Source organism: Balaenoptera physalus, assembly GCF_965194825.1.
Source record: "Balaenoptera physalus genome assembly, chromosome: 7".
NCBI lineage: Eukaryota > Metazoa > Chordata > Mammalia > Artiodactyla > Balaenopteridae > Balaenoptera > Balaenoptera physalus.
In genome coordinates, this window is record NC_138886.1 from 104,164,343 (window position 1) to 104,179,703 (window position 15,361).

The window sequence follows — 15,361 nt, forward strand, 5'->3', positions numbered from 1 at the left end:
TGAGCGTGGGGAAGTGTCTTGGGCCACCGAGTCCAGGGTGGTTTGTTACACTGCAGTGGTGGCTGGAACAGAGTGGTGGCTCCCCAGGGAGCGGGCAGGGCCTGGGGGTCGGGTGGGGTTAGCCCGGGACACAGGTGCTGGGTTGGAACCATAACGGGTACAGTAATGGTAATTACTTGAATTTCATCCTGCAGTTTTTCATCGTCTGTGTAGCAAGGAGGCCTTCTGCCTTCTCCGTAAACTGACCGTGAAGGAAAACATGCTTACACTTCATAGACTCACGGTGTGCACGCGTGTTTCCTAGGGTCACCATAAGAAAGCTTCACAAAATGGGTGGCTTAGACAACAGGAATTTATCTTCTCCTAGTCCTGGAGGCCAGGAGTCCAAAATCAAGGTGTTGGCAGGGCTGTGCTCCTTCTGAAGGCTCTAGGATAGGACGCTTCCTGCCTCTTGCAGCTTCTCTTGGCTCCACGTGTCCCTTGGCTTGTGGCCACATCACTCCAAAGTCTGTCTCCATCTTCACGTGGCCTTCTTCCTTGTGTCTCTCCTCCATGTGTCTCTTATAAGGACCTTTGTCAATGGATTTAGGGCCCACCTAGGTGACCCAGGATGATCTCGTCTTAACGCCATGATCTGAATTATTGATACATCTGCAAATATTTTTCCAAATAATGTCACATTCACAGGCTCTGAGTCAATGTTCTTTGCAAGCTACCTGGAGCACATGAGAAGGCAAGAGAAGTACTGTGTGGGGCTGGGAGGAGGCGGGTGGCCCTGCTGGGGTGGGGACTGGCCTGGTGGCTGGGTGCAGGGAGAGGGGGTGTGGACTGGGCTGGCAGGCATTCACCTTCTCCAGGATATAGTTCAGCGAGGCTTTATCAGCAGGAAAATGGAAACTGCGGCTGCTTTCTGCATTCGTGGGAAGTTATAGAAATGAGAGTGTGGTGGAAACTTGCTGCTTTGTTAAATAATTTTGCATTGACTCAGAGGGGAAACAGGAAAGGGCCTTCTATCTTTTTATGTGGGTTTTTATCTCTGCTGCTGGAACCTTTACTTTTAAGTAGCTTTTCTACGAAAATACCCGTTGAATCTTTAGTGTGAACAGGAAGTCAGATATGCTGACTAACTTTTCCTTTATTTTAATGGCGTTTTTATTGTTTTGAAAACGAAGGAAGCAAGCCAAGAGTAAAAGCGACCTCCTCGTGCCCAGGGTACATGCCACTGCCAGCTGCATTTCTGAGGTCTTCTCTGTGCCATTTACATACACACATATGTGCGTGCACACACCTGTACACATGCATATAGATGGTGGTTTCCCAAAGGTGGGGTCACACCTTAGAGGGTCTTGCAACTCACTTTTTTCACTCAGCACTGTGGCATTGACACGCGTGCTCTGCATTGCACCGTGAGGCTGTGCATGCACGAGTCTCTGAGGACAGTGTACCCTGTGTCCCTTACCCCATGATGGAAATTTGGGTGTCTCTCTAGTCTGCCACATCCTTGACAATTTTTCGTGGTGTACTCCAGTGAGTATTTCTATGGGAGTCTTAGAATGGAAATATTTGAGTCGAAGGGTGTATGCACTTTTAATTTTGACCGGAGTGGCTGGGCTGTCTGCCAGGACAGCGTTGTGCCCCCGAAGCTCACAAGAGTCTCTCTTCCCCTCACCTCCCCGCCCCGGAGCATTACTGGTGTGTTTACTCCTCACCAGTGTGATCAGGAGAAGGGAAGGTCATGGGTCTCTGACCCCTTTGCTTGTTTGCGGTTTATTAGTTGTTTGCATTTTCTCCTTGAAGCACCTGACTTTGGTCTTTATCCACTTCATTATTCACTTTAGTAGAAATTGAGCTGTTGCTCTTTCGCTAATTTTATCGATTTGGGGAATTTCTTTCATTTTAGAGTATTCTGGGAAATAAAAGCCTATTTAAAAGCATTTCATCCGTAAGCTTTTTAATAGATACAAATGAACTTTGATTGGAGACCCGTGGGGCCATCGCCTGCTTCTGTGGTTCATCTGAGGGGTGGGGGTGACCTGAGCGGTCCGAGCCTTTCATGTCCATTGCTCTGGGACAGGCATCAGTCTGCTTTGGCTGTGCTAGCCTGGCCACCTGCCTGCAGGACATGCAATGGCCCCCGTGAATGGTGGGGCCCAAAAAAGAAATTGGTGATATTTGGAATTGGCTGTGTGTGTGTGTTCGTGTGCATGTGTGCCTCTGTGTGTGCATGTATTCCTGAAAAATAGTGCACAGCAGAACTGGAGGATTGCATTCCCAAAGGATTTCATGGATTTAGGAGTCTCTGCTCACTAGGAGGCTTATAGAACTAGTTTTCTATATATCATTTTGATTGTATTTTTAGCCAGATGATAAAACTCACCTCCCCACACCCCCTCCACGCTTCCTGCTTGTTTAGAATGACAATGCACAAGTGAAAATTCATCAAAATGTCATAAGTAATGCAGCCTGTTTTCCTGGGAGGCAGTTACGCGCCCCAGACAGATGTTGGGCTGTGTGTCCTGTTCGCACACATGGCTTTTCACTGAACCCTTCATAGGGTGCCGTGTGCTCATAGAGGCTTTCTGTCCACAGTAATGTTCTGCTCCAGAGCGGGGGTGGCCCAGGCTGGGTGGCATCTTGGAAGCTGTGGCCCTGATTGTATCAGTCAAGGTTCTCCAGAGAAACAGAACTAGTGGTGTGCGTGTGTGTGTGTGTTGTGTGTGCATAGAGAGAGAGAGGTTTATTCTGAGGACTTGGCTTTTGTGACTGGGGAGGCTGGCAAGTCTGAAACCTGCAGGGAAGGCTGGAGACTTGGGCTGCCTGGAGGCAGAATCCCTCTTTCTTGGCGCAAGATCAGTGCTTTTTCTACTAAGACCTTCAACAGATTGGATGAGGCCCACCCAGATTATGGAGGGTAATCTGCTTTACTCAAAAGTCTACCAATTTAAATGGTGATGTCATTCAAAAAATACCTTCACAGAAGCCTCTGGAATAATTTGGCCAAATATCTGGGCATCGTGGCCCAGCCAGGTTGACGTGTAAAATTAACCGTCCTGATCAACACCCCCAAGTGCCTCAACCCCATGGTGGGTTATAGATTAGGTGCATGAGCTTGTTTAGGGTGTACAAGGACGAGGGGTGACCTGCTTCCTGAGCAGGCAGGAGCTTGTGGCTCGTTCCCAGAGGCCACGGGGCCCAGTGCCAGTGTGGAGGAAGGTAACATTTCTTGCATTCTGATGGCGCTGGGAGCACAGCTCTGGCCTGGTGCAAGCTGAGCCCCATACTTGCTGCCTTGGGGCCTCATTGGGACTGCTCCTTCATTCTGTCACCTCTGGCCCCATGTTTAGGCCTGAGTGACTCCCTAGGTGCCTCTGGGGAGGATACTTGTCATCCTCTTTCTATAAAATGCTTCATTTCCTGACATGGACACGGTGGAAGTATTTATTAGCTGAAAGGCTTGGTGCTCCGCATCCGGGTATTTTCTTTTTCCAGCAGAAACCCTTGTTTGGGTCATGGTCTGGCTGTCCTTTCCTGTCCTCCATGCCGCTGAAGTTGACCTGTCCGCCTGGCACGTTCTTATCAGGCCTCTTGGCTGTGTTGTTAATTGGACGATAAATAATCACAGTGAAACAGAAGAAAAGCAGTGTGGTGTCCCCAGGCAGGCTTGGCCTGGTCCTCCAGTTTCTGTAGGCTTGGAAATGGCCTGCTTGGTGGATAAGGGAAGGGAGACCAACAGGAGCTCTGCAGGGTTCCCCAAATTGATGAAGGAAGATGGCTCTTCTCATTCTTTTCCATCGGGTGCACTGTTTGAGGCTAATGAATGAATGAATGCATGCATGCATGCATGGGAGAGTGGGCTGGTCCCAGAGGTGGAAGGGCTTAGGGTGGCAGGCGGGAGCCCGAGGGGCATGGGTGCCAGGGCTGTGACCCAGGGTTGGGCGGCAGGAGGGAACGTCAGTTCTAGTCCTGGCACTCGGTGTGTCTGGTGGCTTCTCACACACCTCTGAGCTGGCTGAGGCTCAGAGAGGGACGTCACTAGGTTCCCGGGGACCCTCAACCTCTCCTGGTCTCTGGGTGCGTGGGGCACGGTGCGGGCACAGCTGCCCCCAGGCCTCTGAAGGTTCCCACGAAGCCTCTTGTCTTGCCATTTGTTAGAAAAGCGCGGCCCACCCTGGCAGCCGGGGGCATGCCTGAGCGTGTGGCTCTCCTGGTGCTCAGGGGCTGTCGGGCCTCTGTGGCGCCCGAGCCTGACCCTCTCCCAACCCGGGAGGCCAGCTGGGATGCCACTTGGGATGCTGGAGAGCTGGCGCTGGAGACGCCTGGTGACAGCGGCGAGTGCCACAGCAGTGTGGCAGCTCTGTCTCCCCCTGCCCCCAGGTCCTAAGGCACCAGCTGTTCCTCTCAGAAGCACCTTCTAGAACTTCTTAGGGTGGCCCGGTGGGACATCCGGGGGCTCCCCAGTGACAGACCTGAGACCAGATCTCTGGTCTTGACACACTGTGGAAAGGTTAGCCAGGAGGGATGTGTCAGTGAACAAACATTCTTTCTGACTTCTTTCTCTTTGAGGGACACAGGTCTGTAGGTAGGGGCTTGGGAAACCAGCGGCTTGATCGTTTTTCATTTTTCAGCCCTGTCCTCAGTCAGGATGTTCTGGGAATCAAACTGGAAAGAGATGACGAAGTGTATGTAGTTTTTCAAAAATGGTCCATGTCTGCTGAAGCTTGTGTTCTGCAGGGAAGATGAAGGGTTAGAGGCCTAACCACAGAGAAGGAAAGAGACGCTAATTTAAACACAGTTTACAGAGATTATTTACTTGGCTCTCTCATCTGTGTACACAAAGGAATATTGCTAGAAACTAAGAACTTGGAAACAACGCAGATAGGTTTTTATTTTGTTTGTCCAGCCTAATCTTTGTGGTGTTCTTATCTGGATCAAAATGCCAATGATTTCTTGACTCCACCACCAACGTGGAGTTTAAACGAGGGTTAATTACCATTCAGAAGCTTGTGATGCAAGCTTGTGAGCTGGGCGAATGAGTCAGGTTGTGTTTATTTTTGGTGTTTATAGATGCCAGGTATCTAGAAGCTGCAGTGTGCATTTGGACATCATTGGGGTTCAGTCTGTTGGCAGCCAGTGGGAGTGGTGGGAGGACCCTGCCCAGAAGCTTCAAGGTAGCTAGAACTTTCCTGAATCAGGAGCATGGGTCACACACTGCAGCTGCGGGGACCCAGAAATACTGCCATGGGGGTGTAACCCCCCTTCTTTCTCTGCCCTCTTCTCTTCGTGATATCAAGGAGGAGATGAGGAACAGGGTCCAAACTTGTCACTGACTGATTGGGCCAGAGTCTCCATAGCCCTCTATCTACATGCAGGTCTGTTTAAGGTTCTGGTCAGCTCAGGTATGGCTAAAAGTGCAAAATGCTTCTTCAGACGATCGACGTATTTTACCGACTTTTTGGTTGCCTCTCGTGGGAAGCAAAAGCATGATTCTTTGAAAGTCCAAAGGACTGGACAAGTTGACTCAGGGTCTCTGTCTGGTTTGTGATCACATTATGAACAGACCCTGTCCCATGTGTAACGGAGCCTGCGTGCATGGTGCATGCAGGGAAAGTCTGGAAGCCACACGCCAGACCAAGCAGCACAAGTCTGCAGAGAGTGATCCGCAGTTAAAGCTTTAACCTCCTGCTTTTAGAACTCCCTTTTATTGTTTTATTTTCATACAAGTACACTTTTGTAAATCTACTTTTCTGATAAAGTTGTTTTAAAATAGAATTTACCGTTTTAACCACTTTTAAGTGTGCAGTTCAGTGGCATTAAGTACAGTCACACTGTTGTGCAACCATCACCACCATCCACTTCAGAACTTTTTCATCTTCCCAAACGGAAACTCTGCGCAAATTCATTAAACACCAACTCCCTAGTCCCCCTCCCCCAGCTCCTGGTACCCACCATTCTACTTTCTGTCGCTATGAATTTCGCTACTCTAGGGACCTCAGACAAATAGAATTATGGAGTATTGTCCTTTTGTGTCTGGCTAAAAGTGAAGTGTTTTTAAAAACATTTGAATCAAATTAATGTAGTGCTTTTACTCTTTTTTCCTTCATATTTTAAATTATTTTATAGTAAAAATGCTTATTTTGGTGTACAGTTCTGTGAGCTTTAATACATGTATAGATTTATGTAACCACTTCCACAATCAGGATTCAGAATAGTTCCATCCCCCCAAATTCTCCCCTGTACAGGCAGACCTCGGAGATATTGCAAGTTCGTTTCCAGATCACTGCAATAAAACGTATATTCCAGTAGAGCAAGTCACATGAAATTTTTGCTTTCCAGGTACATAAAGTTATGTTTACACTATACTGTAGTCTATTAAAAGTGTACAATCTCATTATGTCTAAAAAAAAAACAATGTATATGTACCTTAATTTAAAAATACTTTATTTGTATCATTTTTTTAGATTCTGCATATAAGCAATATCATATGATATTTGTCCTTCTCTGTCTGATTTACTTCACTTAGTATGATAATCTCCAGGTCCATCCATGCTGCTGCAAATGTCATTATTTCATTCTTTTTAATGGCTGAGTAATATTCCATTGTATATATGTACCACATCTTCTTTATCCATTCATCTGTCGATGGGCATTTAGGTTGCTTCCATGTCTTGGCTATTGTAAACAGCGCTGCAATGAACATTGGGGTGCATATATCATTTCAAACCATGTTTCCCTCTGGATGTACACCCAGGAGTGGGATTGCTGGATCATACCGTAGCTCTATTTTTAGTTTCTTAAGGAACCTCCATATGGTTCTCGATAGTGGCTGTACCAATTTACATTCCCACCAACAGTGTAGGAGGGTTCCCTTTCTTCCACACCCTTTCCAGCATTTATTGTTTGTAGATTTTTTGATGATGGCCATTCTGATGGGTGTGAGGTGATACCTCATTGTAGTTTTGATTTGCATTTCTCTAATAATTAGTGATGTTGAGCATCTTTTCATGTGTCTCTTGGCCATCTGTATGTCTTCTTTGGAGAAATGTCTATTTAGGTCTTCTGCCTAACAAATGAACTTATTTACCAAACAGAAACAGACTTATTGACTTAGAGAACGAACTTACGGTTACCGGGGGGAAGGGTGAGGAAAAGGGATCGATTGGGAATTTGGGATTGACATGTACACACTGCTATATTTAAAATAGATAACCAACAAGGATCTACTGTAGAGCACAGGGAACTCTGCTCAGTACTCTGTAATAACCTAAATGGGAAAAGAATTTGGAAAAGAATAGATACATGTATATGTATAACTGAATCACTTTGCTGTACACCTGAAACTAACACAACATTGTTAATCAACTATACTCCAATATAAAATAAAAATTAAAAATAAAATTAAAAAATTTTTTAAAGGCAAAAAAAATACTTTATTGCGAAAAAATGCTGACTATCATCTGAGCCTTCAGCGAGTTGTAGTAGTAACATCAGAGATCACTGATCATAGATCACCATAACAAATATAATAATAATGGAAAAGTTTAAAATATTGTGAGAATTACCAAAACGTAACATAGAGACATAAAGTGAGCAAGTGCTGTTGGAAAAATGGTGCCAATGTACTTGGGTCAATGCAGGGTTGCCACAAACCTTCAATTTGTAGAAAACACAGTATCTGCCAAGGGCAGTACTGGTAAAATGAGGTATGCCTGTATTATCATTTATATTCACACCCCCCATCACCCCTGACCACATACAACTACTGACCTACTCTGTCCCTCTGGTTTACCTGTTCATGAACTTCCTATAAATGGAGCCATAGAGTGGGTGGCCTTTTGAGGTTGGCTTCCTTCTTAAGCATAACACCTTTGAGGCTCATTCAAGCTGTTGTGTGATCGACAGTTGATTTTTTTCTTGTCACTGAGTAGTAGTCCATTGTACGCTTGAATAGAGCTGCCATAAACATTCATGTGAGGGCTTTTCTGTGAGTGTATGGTTTCATTTACTTAGGATAAATACCCAAGAGTGGGATTTCTGGGCCATATGGTAAGTGTGTGTTTCACTTTATAAAAACTACCAAAATATTTTATGGAGTGTCTGTCCTGTTTTACATTCTCAACAACAACCTGTAAGAGTTCCAGTTGCTCCACATTCTCACCCATACTTGGTTTTGTTAGTAGGTTTTTTTTAATTGAAGTATAGTTGATGTACAATATTATATGTTACGGGTGTACAGTATAGAGATTGACAATTTTTAAAGGTTATACTCCATTTATAGTTCTTATAAAATATTGGCTATATTCCCCGTGTTGTACAGTATATCCTTGTAGCTTATTTTATACCTGATAGTTTGTACCTCTTAGTGCCCTTTGTCTGTATTGCCCCTTCCCCCCAACCCTCTCCCCACAGGTAACCACTAATTTGTTCTCTATATCTGTGAGTCTGTTTCTTTTTTGTTATAGTCACTAGTTTGTTGTAATTTTAGATTCTATGTGTAAGTGATATCACACAGTATCTGTTTTTCTCTGACTTATTTCACTTAGCATAATGCCTTCCAAGTCTATTTATGTTGCTGCAAATGGCAAAATTTCATTCTTTTTATGACTGAGTAGTATTTCGTTGTATGTGTGTGTGTGTGTGTGTGTGTGTGTATATATATATATATATATATATATATATATATATATATATATATATATTTATACCACATCTTCTTTATCCATTCATCTGTTGATGGACACTTAGGTTGCTTCCATAGCTTGGCTGTTGTAAATAATGCTGCTATGAATATTGGGGTGCATGTATCTTTTCGACTTAGTGATTTTGTTTTTTTCAGATATATACCCAGGAGCGGAATTGCTGGGTCATATGGTAGTTCTGTTTTTTAGTTTTTTGAGAAACCTCCATACTGTTTTCCACAGTTGCTGCACCATTTTTTTAGTCATTCTAATTTGCATACACTGTGTCTCCTTGTGGTTTTAATTTGCATTTCCTAGTGACTAATGGCATTAATCATTTTCTCACGTGCTTATTTGCCATCTCTATATCCTCCCTGGTGAAGTGTCTCTTATTTTATTGGGTTGGTTTTTTCTTCCTGTTGAGTTTTGGGAATTTTTCCTATGTTCTGAACACAAGTTCTTTGTCAGGTTTGGGGTTTTCAAATATTTTCTTCCAGTCCGTAACTTGTCTTTTAATTCTTGTAACAAAATCTTTCACAGAACAAAACGTTTTAATTGTGATGAAGTTCAACTTACCAATTTACCATCATTCATAGGGAGTACATGGAAAGATGATTCATTTTCTGTTACTGATCTCGTATCCTGTGGTTTTGCTCAACTCACTTGTTAGTCCTGAGAGCTTTTTTGTTGTTGTTGTAGAGTCTTTGGAATTTTCTACAGAGGCAATCATGCTGTCTGTGAAAAGGCCATTTTATTTCTTCCTTGCTAATCTGTATGCCTTTTATATCTTTTTCTCGCCTCATTCACTAGCCAGGCCTCCAGTGCAGTGTTGAATAGAGGCAGTGAGAGGGGACATCTGCCTTGTCCCTGGTCTTAGGGGAAAGCATTCAGTCTTTCATCACTGAGTATCATGTCAGCTATAGGTTTCTTCACAGATGTCCGTTAGTAGACTGTAGAGGTTCCCTTCTATTTCTAGTTTGCTGAGAGTTATCATGATTGGATGCTGATTTTTTTCAGATACTTTTTCTACACAAATTGATATGCTTGTGTGTTTTTCTTCTGTAGACTGTTAATATGGTAGATTACATTGATCGATTTTATGTATTGAACCAGCCTTGCATTCTGGGATAAACTCCATTTGGTTGTGGTGTACCATTTATATATATATATATATATATGTATATATGTAGCTGGATTAAATTTGCTAATATTTTTTGAAGATTTTTGTATCTGTGTTCATGTTGGTCTGCAATTTTCATGTGCTATTTTTGTCTGGTTTTGTTATCAGGGTAATGCTGGCCTCATTTAAGTTGGGAAATGTTTTTTCTTCTGTGTTCTGGAAGAGCTTATGTAGAATTGATGTTCTTTCTTAAATGTTTGGTAGAATTTGCTGGTAAAACCATCTGGGTCTGGAGATGTCTTTCTCAGAAGAGTTTTAAAGTATGAATTCTATTTTTTAAGTATTGTTCAGGTTATCTATTTCATCATGATGCGTTGTGGTAATGTGTGGTGGTTGAGAGATTGGATCATTCCCTTTAAGTTGTTGACTTTACTTGCAGAGTTGTTCGTGGTATTCCCTTATTATCCATTACTGTCTGTGAGGTCTGCAGCGATCACACCTCTCTCTCCTGGTACTGGGATTTGGGAATGTATTAGACCTAGTGTCTGAAATGCAGCCTTTCTTTGGAATGGGGCCAGCATCCTAGCTGAAGGCATTGCCCCCGTCTCCCTAGGCTGGATTCCCTGGGTTTCCATGGTATCTTTAGGGAGTAGCAAATGAGGTGTGTTCGGAGGAACTTTAAGGCTTTTGGGCAGCATTTGGTGCCCAGGGGTGGAAAGTTAATACACGGCACCCCAGTGACCTGCATGTCTTCTTGTGTTTCCGGAAGCATCAGTTTGCTGCCAGGGAGCAATTTCACACGGCGCGGCGGCGGGGGGTGGGGGCGGGGGTGTGTGGAATCTCGCTAAAGGGTGGAAGAGATTCCCCCCTTGTTCATGGTGTTTAAGGGGATTGTTCCAAGTGGTGTGTCTGTAGTATTGACTAATTTATGTTTCATCTGTTTCTAATCAAGGCCACAAACTGGGTTACGTTTTTTTTTTTTTTTTGGCTGCGTTGGGTCTTCGTTGCATTGGCTTCTCTTGTTGCGGTGCATGGACTCTAGGCGCGCAAGCTCAGAGCACAGGCTCGGTAGCTGTGGCGCACAGGCTTAGTTGCTCTGAGGCATGTGGGATCTTCCCAGACCAGGGTTCGAACCCGTGTCCCTTGCATTGGCAGGCGGATTCTTAACCACTGTGCCCCCAGGGAAGCCCCTGGGTTGCTTTTAAAACCCTGGTAAATTAAGGCCAGTGTAGTGGTATGTTTTAGTTAGAGGTTTAAGTGGAGACTGTTTAGTGGTGGTCGTTTATTTGGCGGGGATGGAAGATAGTTGATAGTGTGTCCTTCTGTATGATACTTTGTCTTCCTTCATCAGGAATCCTAAAGTAAACATTTTTAGAATGACGAAAGCTGTGGGGTTTGGGCTGCTGTTACAAAATACCACAGACTGGGTGGCTTATAAGCAACTGACGTTTATTTCTCACAGCTCTGGAGGCTAGACATTTGAGATCAGGGTGCTGATGTTGTCGGTCGGGTAGGGCCTGGGTTCAGGTCTTGGACTTCTCACTGTGTTGTCCCAAGGTAAAATGGGCGAGGGACCACGCTGGGGTCTCTCTTATACGGACACGAATCCCATTCATGAGGGCTCCACTTTCATGTCCTGCTCACTTCCCAGAGGCCCCCCTCATAATACCATCATGCCGGGGGTGGGGGTAGGATTTAACATATGAATTTGGGGTGGGGGGAGACATAAACATTCCGACCGTAACAGTTTCTGACCCTGATATTGTGACATCTTCCTAAGTGAGAAAAAGGGTCATAGTTGTTTAGTAATTTGTCAAGCAAGATTAATTTTGCTTCATTTAATTAAAAAAAAGAAAAACTGTGTCACACTGGGCTTTAGAATAAGAGAGGCATTTATGAGCAATAGAAAGAAAGTAGGTTTTTGCAAAAGCAGAAGGGTTTGGAAACCTGTGCAGGCCCTGGCGAGGTTAGGGGGCACAGAGTTTCCTAAATGATTGCAAGTCAGGAGGACCGGGCCTGGCACAGTGACCACCCTGCTTTAGTCACTGTATCACAGTCCTGTGGCAGCTCAGTCTGTCCTTCTGCTGCTTGCCTGCTGCAGGCTGGTCAGGAAGTTCCAGGTGAGGGGCCGTGGCTTGGATACTAGCCACCAGGACAGCTTAGGTCTTTGGAGGGCTGTTTCCAAAAGTGGGGTGGGGAGCCTTTCAAGAATTGTAATTCATGGGCCTTCCCTGGTGGCGCAGTGGTTGAGAATCTGCCTGCCAATGCAGGGGACACGGGTTCGTGCCCCGGTCTGGGAAGATCCCACATGCCGCGGAGCAACTAGGCCCGTGAGCCACAACTACTGAGCCTGCGCGTCTGGAGCCTGTGCTCCGCAACAAGAGAGGCCGCGATGGTGAGAGGCCCACGCACCGCGATGAAGAGTGGTCCCCACTTGCCGCAACTAGAGAAAGCCCTCGCACAGAAACGAAGACCCAACACAACCAAAAAAATAAATAATAAATAAATAATTAAAAAAAAAAAAAAAAAAGAATTGTAATTCTTCTAGGTGTAATTTTCCCCCTTACTATAAAAGTAGCACATGTACTGTAGGATGTACAGAAAGGAGGGGAATTAAAATCAGCCCCTCCTGCGAGAGAGTTTGGTTATAAATCCTTTTAGCCCCTGCAGCCCTAGTCTCCTTTGGGGCTGAATTGTGGGCACCACATGCTGGCGTGGTGCCTCGGGGGGCGTCCCACGTGAGATCCCAAGACCATCTAGTTCTGAGGTCTCAGAAGATGGGCAGCTAGGCTGCGAGGGCGTGAAAGTACGCGGAGGCACGCTCTCCCACCCGTTCCCCGTGTCCTTGTGTCCTTGTCCGCACGTGGCGCCAGGAGGGAGGCAGGCGCCGGGGCACAGGTGGGGACATGGTGGGGAAGGAATGCCCACTCCTTTTCACGGAGAGTGTTCAGCTTTGACAGCTGAGAGGGGGAGCCCCTGTTAATTCTTACCTGTACGATTAGCTCTGCAGATTAATCATTCTGTTTCTTTCCAGGAGTTTGGTGACATTTTAGTTTCTGTTCTGATTGCTTGTAAAAGAGTAACAAAACCCTCTTTGGGCCGTGTCTTCTGGAGCTTGTGGCTTAGAACCTAAGAGTTACATAGTAAGGAGAGGGCAGTGGAAGTGGAGCAGCATCCTTGCAGAAGGTTCCGGTAACGGGCGTGGTGTTCACGTGTCATCGTCATGTGAACCCAGCAAGGAAACCTCGCGTCCTGGCAGTTACCTCCTTTGGTGTCACATGAGAACTCACCTGAAAACGCCGACCATCAGGACTGCAGACGTTGCCATATACTGTCCGGGGACTGGATATGAGGGTGTTGATTAGGGCACACAAATTACAGTGAAAAGAGCACAGTTTGGCTGTCACCGAGGAACTCGTGCATGCATGTGACCAACTCAGGCCTTGAGACGGATGTTTCTCAAGCGTGGCCTTGTGCAGACGGAAGCACATGCCCTCTCGACATGACACAGCATGTGTTCTGTACAGAAGGAACCTCACTGACTCCCTGGGCGGCCTCAAGGAAGCGTGTGCCCCAAGAATGGTCTCTCCTCTGACCTCTGAGGAATATGGTCTGCTTGGTATCAGCGTGTCTGAGCAGGTGTGTGCAGGCTGGAAGGGGTCTTGGGGGGTGGACAGACCTGGGGTAAACCTGTGTGGCTTCCTAGAGCGTGATTCTTTTCAAAGAAAGAGAAGGCCCCAGGTGCCCCCCTCTCTCTGATGTTAGGGGTTCTTAGAGATGTTCGAGAAACCCTGGAAAGAATTCTAGTTTGGCAGAAAGAAAAGGCATTTCTGAAAGTGGATTGGCGTCCCTGTTCCTTATTTTCAAGGCTGTGTGAGCACAGACCTAAGTGATCAGCATGTTTTTTCATTTGAGTAAGGGGGACTCTTTCATTCCTATCATTCAGCAATTTATGTGTCAGCTGCATTGGTACATGCCCCAGCTGGCTGCAGTTCCTTGCTGGGAATGGCCCACGCCTGGGAGGGGCTGCTGGGACACTGCTGGGTCTCTCGCTGGACGTGATGCTCCAGGACCTGCGTCCCTTACGCTGTCGGGACAAACCTCCTCCCTGCTCCCAGCTCCCCAGCTCTCCTCATCCCCCACTCCCCTCTAGAAATGCAGGAGTCCTTCTGGGTACCACTTCACCCTTCACCTCACTGTGTACCATTGCCGGGTCCTGAGCCCCCTTCCCTCCCAAACCTCACAGTTCTGCCCTCCCGTCCGTCCACCATGGACTTTGGAATGAGCATCCTTTGGATGGAACATTGGAGCCTGTGGGGTTTGTCTGTCTTGGTACAGCTCTGTAAGTTGTACGTAATTGACAGCCATGAAGACAGTCCTCGCCTGTCTACAGGCAAATGAATTCTCTCCAGTGGCAGGGCAGTTGACTTCCTCCCACGGAAAAATCCAGTCTTGTGCCTGTTGGAAGTTCATTTCCATATTTCTTTATTTATATATATATATATATATATATATATATATATATATATATATATATATATATATATATGTATTTTCTTTTAATTGAGCTGAAGTGCACATAACATAAAGTTAACCACATTACGGTGAACAACTCAGTGGCATTTAGGACATTCACAGTGTGTGTAACCACCACCTGTATCTAGTCCTAAGACGTTTTCATCACCCCCTGCGTGATGAAAGTGGTACTTCACTGCTGCGTACCACTAAGCAGTCACCCCCTTTCCTCCTCCCTCGGCCTCCATATAATCTTGTGCCTTCTTTGAAGGCACTGTAATGTCTCCTTGGTTCCTCGTGAATAATGAGTTAAATAACATTTTTAACGTGTGGCCATTTTCTTAAATGACCTTTTAACAACCATCCGCCCTTGGCTGAGCTGCCAGCCCTTCTCACTGGGCGGTGCTGGTTTTCAGTCCTCCAGCGCCTCCTGTATGTCCTCCGTGGCATGCGGTGGGCTGGGATTTTTTTTTTTTTAGAATGAGAATCTGGTCATGGAGGGTAGGTGAGCACTTCACGTGTGGACTTTCCTGGTCTTGTCTGGGTGATATTTTGAAAAGAAGTCATCTTCCTGGGCTGGTGCTGTGTGCCCTGCCAGGTCAGTCAGCATGTATTGATTAATTATCACAAGTCCAGTGCTGTGTTGAGCAAGCCAGATGTTTATAGTTGTGGAGAGGGCATAGTGCCAAGAACAGAAATCCCATGCATTCGGAGCCAGGGGGCTTGCGTGCTAGGTGTCGTCATCAGCTGAGCAGAGAGCAGGACCCTCACCCCCTGAGCTCTCCGGGCCTTGTGGTAATGGCCAGGAGTTGGCCCAGCCTGTCCCTCAGGGGCTGAGGACTCCCTGGCACCCCATGTTCCCAGCAGACCTAAAGCACGGCCTCCACGTGTGAAGGTTGAACCCCTAACTGGCCCGAGTCTCAGTCAGTCTTCCTCGTGGGGCCCTCACTCTGGTGCGACCTCAGGTTTGAACTCGGCCCTCAGTGACCCTGGCTTTTCCCAGTCCCTTGGCCATGTGGGGAGGGACCTTTCCCTGCTGTCCAAAACCAAC

General features: G+C 46.1%; 1 protein-coding gene across 9 annotated transcripts in view; it reads left to right on the forward strand.

The window, feature by feature from the left end:
• Positions 1–15,361, forward strand: part of SEMA4D (semaphorin 4D) — a gene marked incomplete at its 3' end in the record, with an annotated part of 121,861 nt that overhangs the window by 18,140 nt on the left and 88,360 nt on the right. The window contains exon 1 of one of the 9 annotated variants that reach the window (XM_082471263.1): positions 12,865–13,434. The exons of the other annotated variants lie outside the window; for them this stretch is intronic. Of the gene's footprint in view, positions 1–12,864; positions 13,435–15,361 lie in introns of those variants that run through there. 9 annotated transcript variants of the gene reach the window in all.